The sequence below is a fragment of the Acinonyx jubatus genome, chromosome C2 (assembly GCF_027475565.1).
Source record: "Acinonyx jubatus isolate Ajub_Pintada_27869175 chromosome C2, VMU_Ajub_asm_v1.0, whole genome shotgun sequence".
Taxonomy (NCBI): Eukaryota; Metazoa; Chordata; class Mammalia; order Carnivora; family Felidae; genus Acinonyx; species Acinonyx jubatus.
In genome coordinates, this window is record NC_069384.1 from 108046529 (window position 1) to 108058583 (window position 12055).

Sequence of the window (12055 nt, forward strand, 5' to 3'; positions counted from 1 at the left end):
GTTCTGGAACTTAAAAGGGAAATGCATACTTTAGGTTTTCTCCAGAAGGATTAACTCTCTTCTGCTACCTGACCCCTCTCAATTTTCTGCAGTCTTCATTCAGAAGGAATCTGAAAATAATTACTCATAAACCCATTGCTGATATGTAGTACTAAATTAGGCAGACTAAGAATGGGTAAGCCACAGAATTCTTAAATAATTAACTCATTTGCCTTAATGTTCATCTAAGGATTAGTTTGCTTTTTATCTGTGCATCTGTGCTGAATTATGTAGTTTTTCTAAGTAAATCCTCTCTTTTTCCTTGTAATTCAGAAAAGGGAATTCTCTAACCTCAGAGTCCTCATTCTTTGGGGCACTACAATAGCTACATTTCTCAACATCTTTAAGCTTCTGTTTTCCCACTTATCAAATGGGAGCTAGGCCAATCTAAGTAAAATGATCTTTTCTGGTCTATATACTTACACAGACATAGAAGTCCTTATTTTCCTTCATAAACTTTAACTTTCAGTCAGATTGGCCCAGTGGGGGAAAAAAATTGAAAATAGGTCAAGTTGAACTCTGGTGCTTACTCTGTTTTCTTTTTGTTGTTTTGGGTTTTTTTTCTCCTGTTCTTTATGCCCATTTCCACATTTCCCTCTCACCCTTAGTGAGATCAATCGTGTAGAAAGTGAACAGACACATATTTTAGGATAGTAAGTTTTAGGAATAACAGACATTGCGTCCTGAATCCCACTTTTCTACAGATTGCTCAAATCTCACTGTAAATGTAGCCGCATATTCCAAGGCCCATAACTGCAGTTTGGCTTTATGAGAAAAATGGACTCTTCGACACAGGCTGTGAATCAATGGTTTCAAGATCTGTACAGCTTGCCTCTTCCATGTTCTGGAAATTCAGTCACTTATTCCTTAGTCATAAAGGGGATTTCAAACCAGTTCACATCACGTAGCACAAACTGCATCTGATTATGTGACACATCATGAATTCTTTTGACTCCCTAGGCAAATCAAGATTCCATATAGTATTACGTTCATTTTTTTATGACTCATAGAAATTTTTTTTCCTTGTAAATTTAAAGATAAGATTTTAAAAAAATCTCTAAGTAATTTCTGGTGGTCCCTAGACATTTTCTTTTCCTTGCCCTTCTGTCTTGAGAAAGAATGGCTGACCCCTGCTCTTTTACCCTTAGAATGTCCCTCTAGATCCTTATTGTTATCTTACTCTCCTATTGCTTGTGTGGCTGATTAGGTTTCTCCACTTACTACCAAAAGCCTCACTTAAAAAAAATTTTTTTTAACGTTTATTTTATTTTTGAGAGAGAGAGAACCAGAGTATGAGTGGGGGAGGGGCAGAGAAAGAGGGAGACACAGAATCTGAAGCAAGATCCAGGTTCTGAGCTGTCAGCACAGAGACGGACACAAGGCTCAAACCCACAAACTGTGAGATCATGACCTGAGCCAAAGTTGGATGCTCAACCCACTGACCCACCCAGGCACCCCCAAAGGCTTCACTTTTGGAATGAAAACATTTTTCCAAGGGACTCTGGGTTCTCTGGTGATAAACAATTTCTCCAGATTGGTACTTTATATTACTTATGATGATTGATAACAAATTATGAATGTGACAGTATCTCTAGCTTCACCTAGCTTCAGTGAATCTTAAAATACTGTTTGTTTAAATAGTTTAGCACCCAACATCTGTGTTAAGTTGATTTTGTTAATAGTGTAAGATTCTAACACACTTTGGAGGACTAAAAGCAAAATCTCTTATAAAGATTTCATAACCATGAATATTGATGAGCTAGGCTTGGGAGAAATATTAACAATAACTTCTGAGAAACTACTCTTTAAAAAAACTTTTTATATTGAAATAATTTCAAATTTTAAAAAGTATAATAGATATAGTAAAAGGAACACCAGTGTTACCCTTTTACCCACATTCACCTATTGTTATTTTATCTCATTTACTTGATCTTTTGTCATTTGCTCTGTCATTGAGTTCCTACTCTTTTGCCTTGGTCTTACCTGCTTGCAATTTCTAATCCTCACCCTAAACTTATGCACTATCATCCACATTTTAGATATAAGAGAACTAGGCTTGAAGAGATAAAGTCGACCTCTTTTATTTATAAGTATGTTTTAATTTCCCTTTGGAGAACTCTTATTCTCCATCCCTATAGTTTAGATGGTGGGCTTTTCCCCCAGCTATTATGGGTGGATTCTTGTTCCAGGCTCTGCAAATGAGGGCAGTGCATACTCTTTTGCTACAGCAACTGGTTCAGAGATCAGCGTGTGACCCAATTCAGGTAAATTAGAATCAATCAGCATTAGCCTCAGGGCATTTTTTTCTGGAACAAATAGGGAAGCAATTCTTTTCACCTTGGAGTTGTTAAGCTGAAGAATGTGAGTTTGGAGTTGTTAGGCACATTCTGTTTTTCTACCTCGAAGAGAGTTACTGTGAGACTGAGAATAAAGCCAACAGAGGACTGGTGGAGAGAGCTGTAGATTCCTGGAATCAGTATTTACAAGCTACTGACTCAGTCCTGGAGGCCAACAGTTTCCCTTTTTGCTCTATCCAGGTTGATGTGGGATTGTGTCACTTGCCACTGAAAACATTCTGACTGATCAAGAAGCTATGTCCTTCTCCAAGATTATATGACTACTGAGTGTCAGGAGCTAGGATTTGAACTAAACTCTTAGGTCAAACCCTTCCATCTTTTAAGTAGAGAATATGCCTTTCCATTGCCACAGAGAGCTGGAGAACAAGGAGGAGAGAACTTCACACATACAACTTTTCAAGAAGTATTATCTCAGTAAACCAGTTTGTTTTCCAACATGTCTGGCACATGTGTCCTTGCAGAATACCATGCGTGTGTTAAAATTCACTGGAGAAGGAAGTAGAAATCAGAATAGCTTCCTGTGTCCTCATTATAAATGAATGGAGGGAGGAGACATAAAAGTCGTAAAAAGTAAAACGGGAAAACAGGCAAATTAAGAAGTTTGATCATTTTAAAATGAATGAAAAATTGCCGAACAATTTCTGTCTGAAGCAAAAAGTTAAAGGCATCATACCCTTAAAACACTAATCTGGTGTTTCCAACACTATCCAAAGAGTGACTGGCTTCAGATCCTTTAGGGACATAACACTAGAGTTACCTTAGCTCTCTCTTTCTTGCCTCCATTAAAATGTCCCTAAATAAGTCCTGAGGATTCTTTTATTTTGTCTTTTATATAGCCATGGCCCTGGCATTTAAAGTCAAACCAGGACTGCTACAATAATGTATTTGCTAGACTTCTGCTTTCAGGCAGGGGGACTTTGTCACCTAAGAATGTACTAAACTCGTGTTTTTTAAGTCACAAGTACATCATAGAAATAACTTAGTAGGACATGGCCAGTATTTACTTTTAAGCAGAATGGAATAGAATGAAACAGAACAAGATAGAACAGGAGTGTTGCAAGGATAGGTGTTGCAGCAGAACAATTTTATATAGATATGGGGAGTCCTGATACAGGTACAGGTATTGAAATAGATCTCGGTAATGATGTGAATGTATATGTGTGCATGTGTGTGTTGAGTTGTCCTTTAGAATATATTTCCTTCTGTGGGCTATGAACAAAAAAGTTGGAAAACCAATGAATGGACAAAGCAGTAATCAATCAAATCAATCAAAGAGAATATAGCAAAGTATCTAGTTTGTGCAACCATTGCTATAGGAATCATCATTATAAAATATGTTTGCTTTTGAACAATTCATGCTAGGAAAATTACAGTGAATACAAACATCCATAAATTCTAAGAACCTTCAAATGTGCTTCAAGGCTTGCCACCAGATGATACTTTCTGTGCGATAATCCTTATCTGTCATTACTCTCCGAGCATTGCTCTTCTCCTCTTCTCTGCCAAGTGACATTCATCCAGCATCTTATTCAAAGCACATCTTCTCCACAAGACAGTGGGAAACTTTGTCCTCGGAGAAAGTTAGCTTATACCTCATTTGATCAAAATATTTTGTACTTATTACTAAAACAGGACATGCTCCTTGTAGAAAATTTGGAAAACAAAGAGAAAAAAAGGTATAAAGAGAGAAAGGGAAAATCATCCATACTAATCTAGAAGTATCCATTATTATCATTTTGGCTAGCTAGAAATTGTCTCTAGATGGTGGCAGAAAAATTTTTATTTTGACATGTTGAAGAAGAATCACAATAATTCCCCTCAATTTTTCCCATTTAAAGCTGAAATAAAATATAGCCAATGTGGGCACAAATCTTTGATAATTAAATGATTAATAATTATCACTCTTGAGTCTTTTTTAAAAAAAATTTTTGATGTTTATTTTTGAGAGAGAGACAGAGAGAGACAGAGCCAGAGCATGAATGGGGGGAGGGGCAGAGAGAAAGAGGGAGACACAGAATCCAAAGCAGACTCCTGGCTCTGAACAGGCTGTCAGCACACAGCCCAACAGGGGGCTCACAGTCACAAACTGTGAGATCAAGACTTGAGCCGAAGGTGAATGCTTAGCTGACTGAGCCACCCAGGTGCCCTCACTCTTGAGTCTTAACTACAAGAAGAATAGGGATTTAACCAAGATTATCTGTGATTAAAGGATATTTACAAGAATTGATGTAACTAGGAGTACCTGCTCAGTCAGTTAAACGTCTGACTCTTGAATTCAGCTCAGGTCATGATCTCAAGGTTCTTGAGTTGGAGCCCCACATGGGGCTCTGAGCTGACAGCATGGAACCTACTTGAGATTCTCCCTCTTTCTTTGCCCCTCCCCACTTCTGAAAATAAACTTATAAATAGTTGATGCAACTTATTAGTTTCACTAATTGAACAGATTTTGCTTTAATTCAGAAAAGCTGATTTTTAGAGTGTCACAATAATGTTTTGGCTTGGCAAGAATATGATCTACACAGTGGCTAAACCTGGTGATGGGTTGAAAAATTCATGAAAACAAAACATGTGGGAAATGCTACATGTTTAGAGGAGAACAGGATTGGACTTGTAACTCCAGTTTATGTTTCTGCAGTCTTCCCTCTCAACTACCCTTCCAAATAAATTAATGATAAAGCTAGAAAGGATAACAAGGGTTTTTGCTGAAATGTGGGTATATTTTCATTCCTCCTACTTGAATATCATGGGAAGTAAATCTGAGGTTATGAATATTAAATGTCAAGGTCTGGTTTACCATCTCATCCCTGTGTCTTGTCCCCACATTTTGGGCCACATTCAAGCTCCCATTCACATCAAAGGGCGCTTTGCCCCAAGGCAAGGAATTGATGGGTTTTAGGAACAGAATGAGGGTTTGTCCCACTGGGAATAAGTAAAGGAAAAGAAGGTTAGCTTTTGTTGAAGAAAGCAAAAAAGTCTGTCTAGAAGTTGGAATAAAAAATAAAACTTTTTCAGAAATCTTTGTTATTTGATGTAGAAACCAAGGCAATGTTTGAAGTTAACAATTTAGCAGTTTTTATTCAATGCCATCCAGAAACAGTAGTATCTGTAAGCAGCAGTGTCCTAAGGTCTCTGTGGTCTTCTCTAAAAGTCTTTTCTTATCACAGGTCACGAAAACTTGTGATGGGAATTTAACAAAACACCCAGTGTTTAAGAAATTAAGATTTCGGGGCGCCTGGGTGGCTCAGTCGTTAAGCGTCCGACTTCGGCTCAGGTCATGATCTCGCGGTCCCTGAGTTCAAGCCCCGCGTAGGGCTCTGTGCTGACTGCTCAGAGCCTGGATCCTGTTTCAGATTCTGTGTCTCCCTCTCTCTCTGACCCTCCCCCGTTCATGCTCTGTCTCTCTCTGCCTCAAAAATAAATAAACGTTAAAAAAAAAGAAATTAAGATTTCATCTTAGGCTTTCCTAGTAGGGGAAAGAAAAAAAATTACTGTGTACTTCAGCAAATATGACCCTTAGGAAATTGGAAAATGACCAAAGAAATGGAAAGAAAATCCTTTTACTATATCCCACTGGGAAAGTTCTGTAAAGCTAGGGCAGAGCCAGCTTTTGACTGATTTTTGTACCAAAACTAACAAAAGCAAAAAAATCAACCACCTTAGATGAGGACAGAGGTTAGTGTCTTACACTTATGATCCACCTTGTTTTCTATGGACTTTGCATGAGATACATTGCATTTCCTCTCAGGGAAGTCCATTGCCCTATAAGTCCCTGCCTGACTAGCCTCTTCCCAGGAGGATGGAAGGCAGCATCTGTTGAGCTGAACTGTTTGAAATTGCTAGTAATCAGTAGTAGGCACTTTAGATATGTTATTGCTTTAATCCCTACAGTTCTGCTTTGAGGTAGGCACTACTATCCACAAGAAGCTGATAAGAAAGGAGGTCAGAGGGTAATGTAATTTGCCTACATGAGGGTCACTCGGCTTGTCTGTGTTGGACCTGGGATTCAAATAAGGTCTGACTCTGACAACAGTGATGAGTTCATCAGAGAACAAAAGTTATAAAGACATTTCTGAAACGTTTTCTTGGAGGTTCCAAATTAAAAGCAATTCACTAAGTGTGTTAAGGTGGAAAGTGGGAATCCATTCTTTCTAGACGAAAGGGGGAGAATGGGGAAGGCTAAATATAGAAGATCAAAATTCATTACTCATTGAAGGACAGAGTCAACTGTGTACAACATGCCACATATCTGGGACAAAATAAAGGCATTAATTTGCCTCTTAATGAAGAATGGCAAGAGGTAGTGTATAAATGCAATGGTATTTCAAATAAAAAAGGAAATTTAGAAACTCAAGGGAAACACAGACTCTGGATTTTTAAAAAGTCTTAGTACTCTTTATCATAAACAGTGTTAGAATACTTTAGTAGTGTCTAACAAAGCAGACCCAAATTATGATTCTAGGACTTTATTTTTGGTTAGGAAATGAATGCAATAATGAGTTTTCTAGGCACATTTACTGGCATGCAGGTGTACAGAGGTCTTACTTTTTTGCAACCTCAAATGTTTGCTCTGTTCTCTAAAAGACTTGGAGGAATTCATTCCTCTGGTTTATTATGGATAGTTCCTTCTCTGTGAGATTTAGAAAAAAGGCACTGAAGAAATACGTTTTTCTGTCTTTGAGCTGATTATGTATGTAAATAATCAGCATTCTTTTGTTTGTTTGTTTGTTTTAAGAAACATTCACTGAAAAGCAAACCTTCACTATATTCCTGCATAATGGATTCAAGCCACTTAGTTGAGTAAAATGTGTTCAGTTAGTCACTCCAATAATCTAGAGGTGAGGTTAACCAGGGTCCTTGCATTTCTTGTCAGCTCTGCATGTACAGTGACAAAAAGTCACAGAAAAACTATTACTCTTCTAATTTTTAAAAGTTCAAAATTTTTTCTTTTAAAAATTTTAGTTCCCTTAAATCTACACTAGGGATATAATACACACAGCTGTGCTTTGACCAGTATAATGGTTCAAAAAGTATCTCTGAAAATATGAAAGAGTTATAACCCACTAAATAGCAAATTCTTAAATGTTGATCAAAGTAAGATTAAACCATTCTCAATGCCACAAGTGAAAAAGTGCTAGGCAAATACTGTTAACTCTCAAATATTAGTACATTGCTCTTTTGTTGTTTTGTTTTGCATTATTGATCTTCATTTTTAAAATTCCTTTCCCAGCCATTGTCTGACTTTTTAATCACCAAAAAAAGGTACTGGAGTCTTGGTTCAATGAACAAGGTGGACAGGAAAGAAACTTTGAAACTTAAATCAATCTTAGATAAGTTACAATAATGGACAGGGATGGGCTGGGATAAATGTCACTTGCCTTGGAGCAAAATTTAAGGGGGCATGAAAAAAACTCAATAATTAAAATAATATTTTGAAAATAAACAAAAATTAACACAAAAATCCATGATGAAAAAAATTAAAATTAGAAATAAAGATGGGCTATTATTTATTTGTTTTTCCATCCTATATTTTTGCATAACTGGAACAGTTATTTCTAACCAGCCCATAGTTTTTAGCCAAGGTGGCCCTCATGGTGTCTGCCAGGTGGTTTATGAGGACTGACAATGGTGTGTGAACACTGTTTTCACTGTAGAACATTTATGAACTCTTTCCACTTGGTTTAAACTATGAGAGGATATTTTGATAAATATAGAGATGCACACATAGTTTTTCTTTTGCCTCACCTCCAACATGGCTGTGCCTAGCACTGATAATGGAGTGAGTTCCAAGCAGCTGACAATTCCGAATGCATCTATTAACATTTAGGTTTGAAGATGAGTGTGTTTAATGTTCTGGGAATTTGTTTCACACACAGTTAGAGGTTATTTAATTAATTCCTAAAGAAATTAAAATGTATCCTACTTTTCCTATCAACATTTTGGAATGCCAAGGTCCGTCTTACCACTGCTCTAAGCAAAGAGATGTATGCCTTATCCCTAGTATAGTGCTTGACATGAATTAGCTACCAAATACATGTTAGTTCTCTGATCTGGCAAAGTCTTACAGGTAGAAAAAGACACTGGGTCTTAATTGTTAAGGAAGAGTAGTAATAAATAGTAATCATTCAAGTTTATTACACTTGATAACCTCAAAAATTCCTCTCCTTCTCCTTCTTCTCCTTCCTCTTCCTGGTCATTTATATTTCTTTTCAAGGCTAGGAAGACCTAGATCCCATATCTCAAAGCCAAAATTAAGTATAACCAAATATCTTTTCCCAGCTTCTTTCCCCTACAGGCAAAAACTAAAAAAACATGGCATCTAAGTTCCTGTGAGTTTCTACTTTATCTCAATGTGTGAAACTCCTTGAGGTCATGTTCAGTGTCTTGAATATCATACATTTTTTTGATAAATGCATGTTGAATTAAGTGCCATGAATCTGAATTGTAGCAACAGTCTGACTACCAATTTTTGGCTTGTTTTTGCCTGGGTTACAGTGGCTGGTGGCTTTCATGTGCCTGGCTAATATCAGTCTGGAGCAGCACAATGCTTTGTATGGGGATTATCAAAAGTACCTGGAGAGAGCCAAGTCCTCAGGAAATTCAACCCATATCATGCTGTGTTGGTTCCCAGGGAGAATTTTAAAAGATTTCTAGGCAAAATAACCTTGTTGTTTGATTAGAAGGGATCGAGTTAGCCTGAATCCCTCACCTACAGGAGGAAGATCTTTGCCTTACATACAGTACCAAAATTAGAGGGGAAAAAATGAAAACTTGTATATTACAAAAACACCCAAAAATACAGGGTAAGAGCAACCTGTAATGCAATTTTTTTTTTTTGAGTGGAAGGTTAGAGAGAAACTTACCATGCAGGTAGTTTGAAAATCTCCTATAAATCCATTCTAAGTTTCTGGTATATCCCCATTTTCTCCAGTTTGCAAATTTACCCACACTGTGAAAAAAATAACATAAATCAAAAGAATAATAATGATGGTGAGAATTTTAATCTCATTTCAGGCGGGTAGGCCACAGATTAGGGGATGGGGACTCTCAAGGCTCATAAACAACAACCTTAAGTATGCATAGCCTTAGAAACAAGTCAAGGAATAATAGCTAGATCCAGTCATGTAGAATGTTTTCATATAGTGTATTTACCTTCTAGTTTTAAGGGCAGCACAAGGAAATATGTCTAAAGGTACTCATTGAAGATACTGTACTCATTGAAGAACTAATTGTTGATTATTTCTACACAACCCCTCCAAATACGCATCTAGCCTCTAAGAAAACAAAAGTCAACCATATGATGCTGCTTAAAACCCAATGAGATGTTATGCAGAGAGTAGATATTTAATACATTTGAAGTTAGATTTTGAGATTGGCTATGCTTATATGTAAACCTCTTATAAGCAATGTTATGTGATTTTGAGTTTTGCTCAGTACAGAAATGTATATATATATATTTTTTTTTCCTAGATCAAAATAATTTTTTTCTTTTTACTATGTGGTCATTTATAATCCCACTAAATATAAAATGATTTCAGCAATTCACTATGTACAATATAAATAATGAATCTTTTACCATTGTTTTCTCAAGATATCCAAAATCTGAAATGAAATATTATCCTGTCTACTCACCAAAAAACAAAAACAACAACAACAACAACAAAACCCCCAAAACCAACCAACCAAACAACCAAACAAACAAAAACCCAAAATAAAACAAAAACCAAACTACATTATAAAATAGTGTTAGTTATATAGGATAAAAATTTGGCCATGTATTATTGATCTTATGGAGGTAATCTTGCAGAGTGTAAAACTAGCTTAGAGTGTCCTAAAACATAGAGTTATTAGAGGAAATATTTTTGATACCTTTAGTGCAGAACAATTTGACCTGGATCTTGAAAGCCAGACAGCCTAGTTTAAAAGTGATAGGTAGTGGTGTAGCTGGTATTACTGCTGCTCTAAAGGGAAAGTTTAGTAGCATTTTTCACTTGAAGTCTATTGACTGAAATGGAAGGAGGGTCTGAGAGAGAAACTGTGATAGCTAAGAATTAGTTACATTTTCTTTCAGTCTGGGTGTCTGGCAAAATAGTAGTTCTAACACCTTAATGTACAGCATTTGAAAATAGAAACTTCTAGGACTTCCTGACCCTTTTAGTGTATTCACAATAGAGGTGTCCATGTTGTGATTCCAGTGGACAAGAGGCGGTCCGCGTACTCCGGCCAGTGAGCTGCTTAATGAGAGAAGATAAATCTCTGGCTTTCACATGTTATTAAAGAAGTCTTTGAAAATACTGATGTTTAGTTTGGTTTTCAGCTGGACACTCAGAGGTGGTTAACCTCCCAGACCAATTGGAGTCATGTTAAAAATACTCTGGAATGTGTGGTTGGTTAACTGCAGGTGTTTGGCTGTGAAAGTTGAAGAAGCGCAAACATGAAGTTAGAACATTGTGACGATATGACTGGTTCTTAATGACTTGAATGGAAGCTGAGAGAAAACAACATTTATTACCAATTTATTTCCTTTTCAGAAGTGTCTCTATGATGCCAAACATCTGGATGAAAAGCAAGAAGGCTTAGAGAATCCTTTGCAAAGATTTTGTCCTCAAGCATCTAGTCATTCACTTGTTCAATAAACATTTATCAGGTGTTTATTGTACACTCACCAAAGAGCTTAGCAGGGGAGGAAGTTATGTACACATACTAATATTATTATAGAACTTAGAAATTGGAGAGTGCTACAAGAGACATGTAAATAAACTATTACACCTGAGCAGATTACTCATCTATAGGAGACTCAGGGACACCTTCTGGATGAGATAGCCTTGAGCTGAACTTTAAACTGGATGTTTTTATTCTAACTTGGAGTTTAGGCTATGTAACAAACACTCTTTCAAATGCAAAGTGTAGAAAACACAAGTAAAACATGACTTCAGGTACTGGGGAGGGTAAAATCCATTAGAGCATGATGGTTCTCATTCAAGCCACATGGCTGCAATACAGCGGGAACATTTTCTATAACGTTGAGAACAGAAGTGGAGTGGTGTGCTCAGTCCAGAATGTGAGAAGAGATTGGCTTAGAAAGAGATTGGCTGGTATTTATTAAACAATAGTCTACGATGTGATGTTGTAAAGGTAAATGCAGCTGTAAAAGTCAGATGAGGACTTCAACAGCATACAGAAGTAGAAAAAGCAGGGAAGATAAAAAGGGCTTAGATTATATCATGACAGCGAAGTTAGAGGGGTGGATATATATTCTATTAATTAATAAATTTTTATTTTAGAGATAGAAAGCATGAGCAGGGGAGAGAGGGCAGAGAGAGAGAGAGAGAGAGAGAGAGAGAGAGAGAGAATCTTAAGCACGTTCCATGCTCACTGCAAAGACCGACGAGGGGGCTTGATCCCACAACCCTGGGAACATGACCTGAGCTAAAATCAAAAGCAAAGGAGCTAAAAAAAAAAATACATATTTTATGGGAATTTTAATTCTATGCTTTTGGATTACCAACAATTCCTCATGTATACACATTGTTTTGTAAAAACTCAAAAGAACTCTGCGCCTTTTGTCTTAAGAACAGTAAGTTCTATTTTGCCAAGTATAAGGAAGTGTAGATGCCAAGAGTTTCAAGCTTTGCTTAATATTAAGTTACAACTCATATTTG

The 12055-nt window shown here is 36.8% G+C and overlaps 1 long non-coding RNA gene across 6 annotated transcripts in view; it reads right to left on the bottom strand.

Annotated features, from left to right (window-relative positions):
• The window catches only part of LOC113599917 (uncharacterized), a 91769-nt gene that overhangs the window by 16266 nt on the left and 63448 nt on the right, over positions 1–12055 (bottom strand). For all 6 annotated transcript variants that reach the window (XR_008297912.1, XR_008297911.1, XR_008297913.1 and 3 more), the window contains one exon: positions 9257–9342. This is a non-coding gene — a long non-coding RNA (uncharacterized LOC113599917). The remainder of the gene's footprint in view (positions 1–9256; positions 9343–12055) is intronic.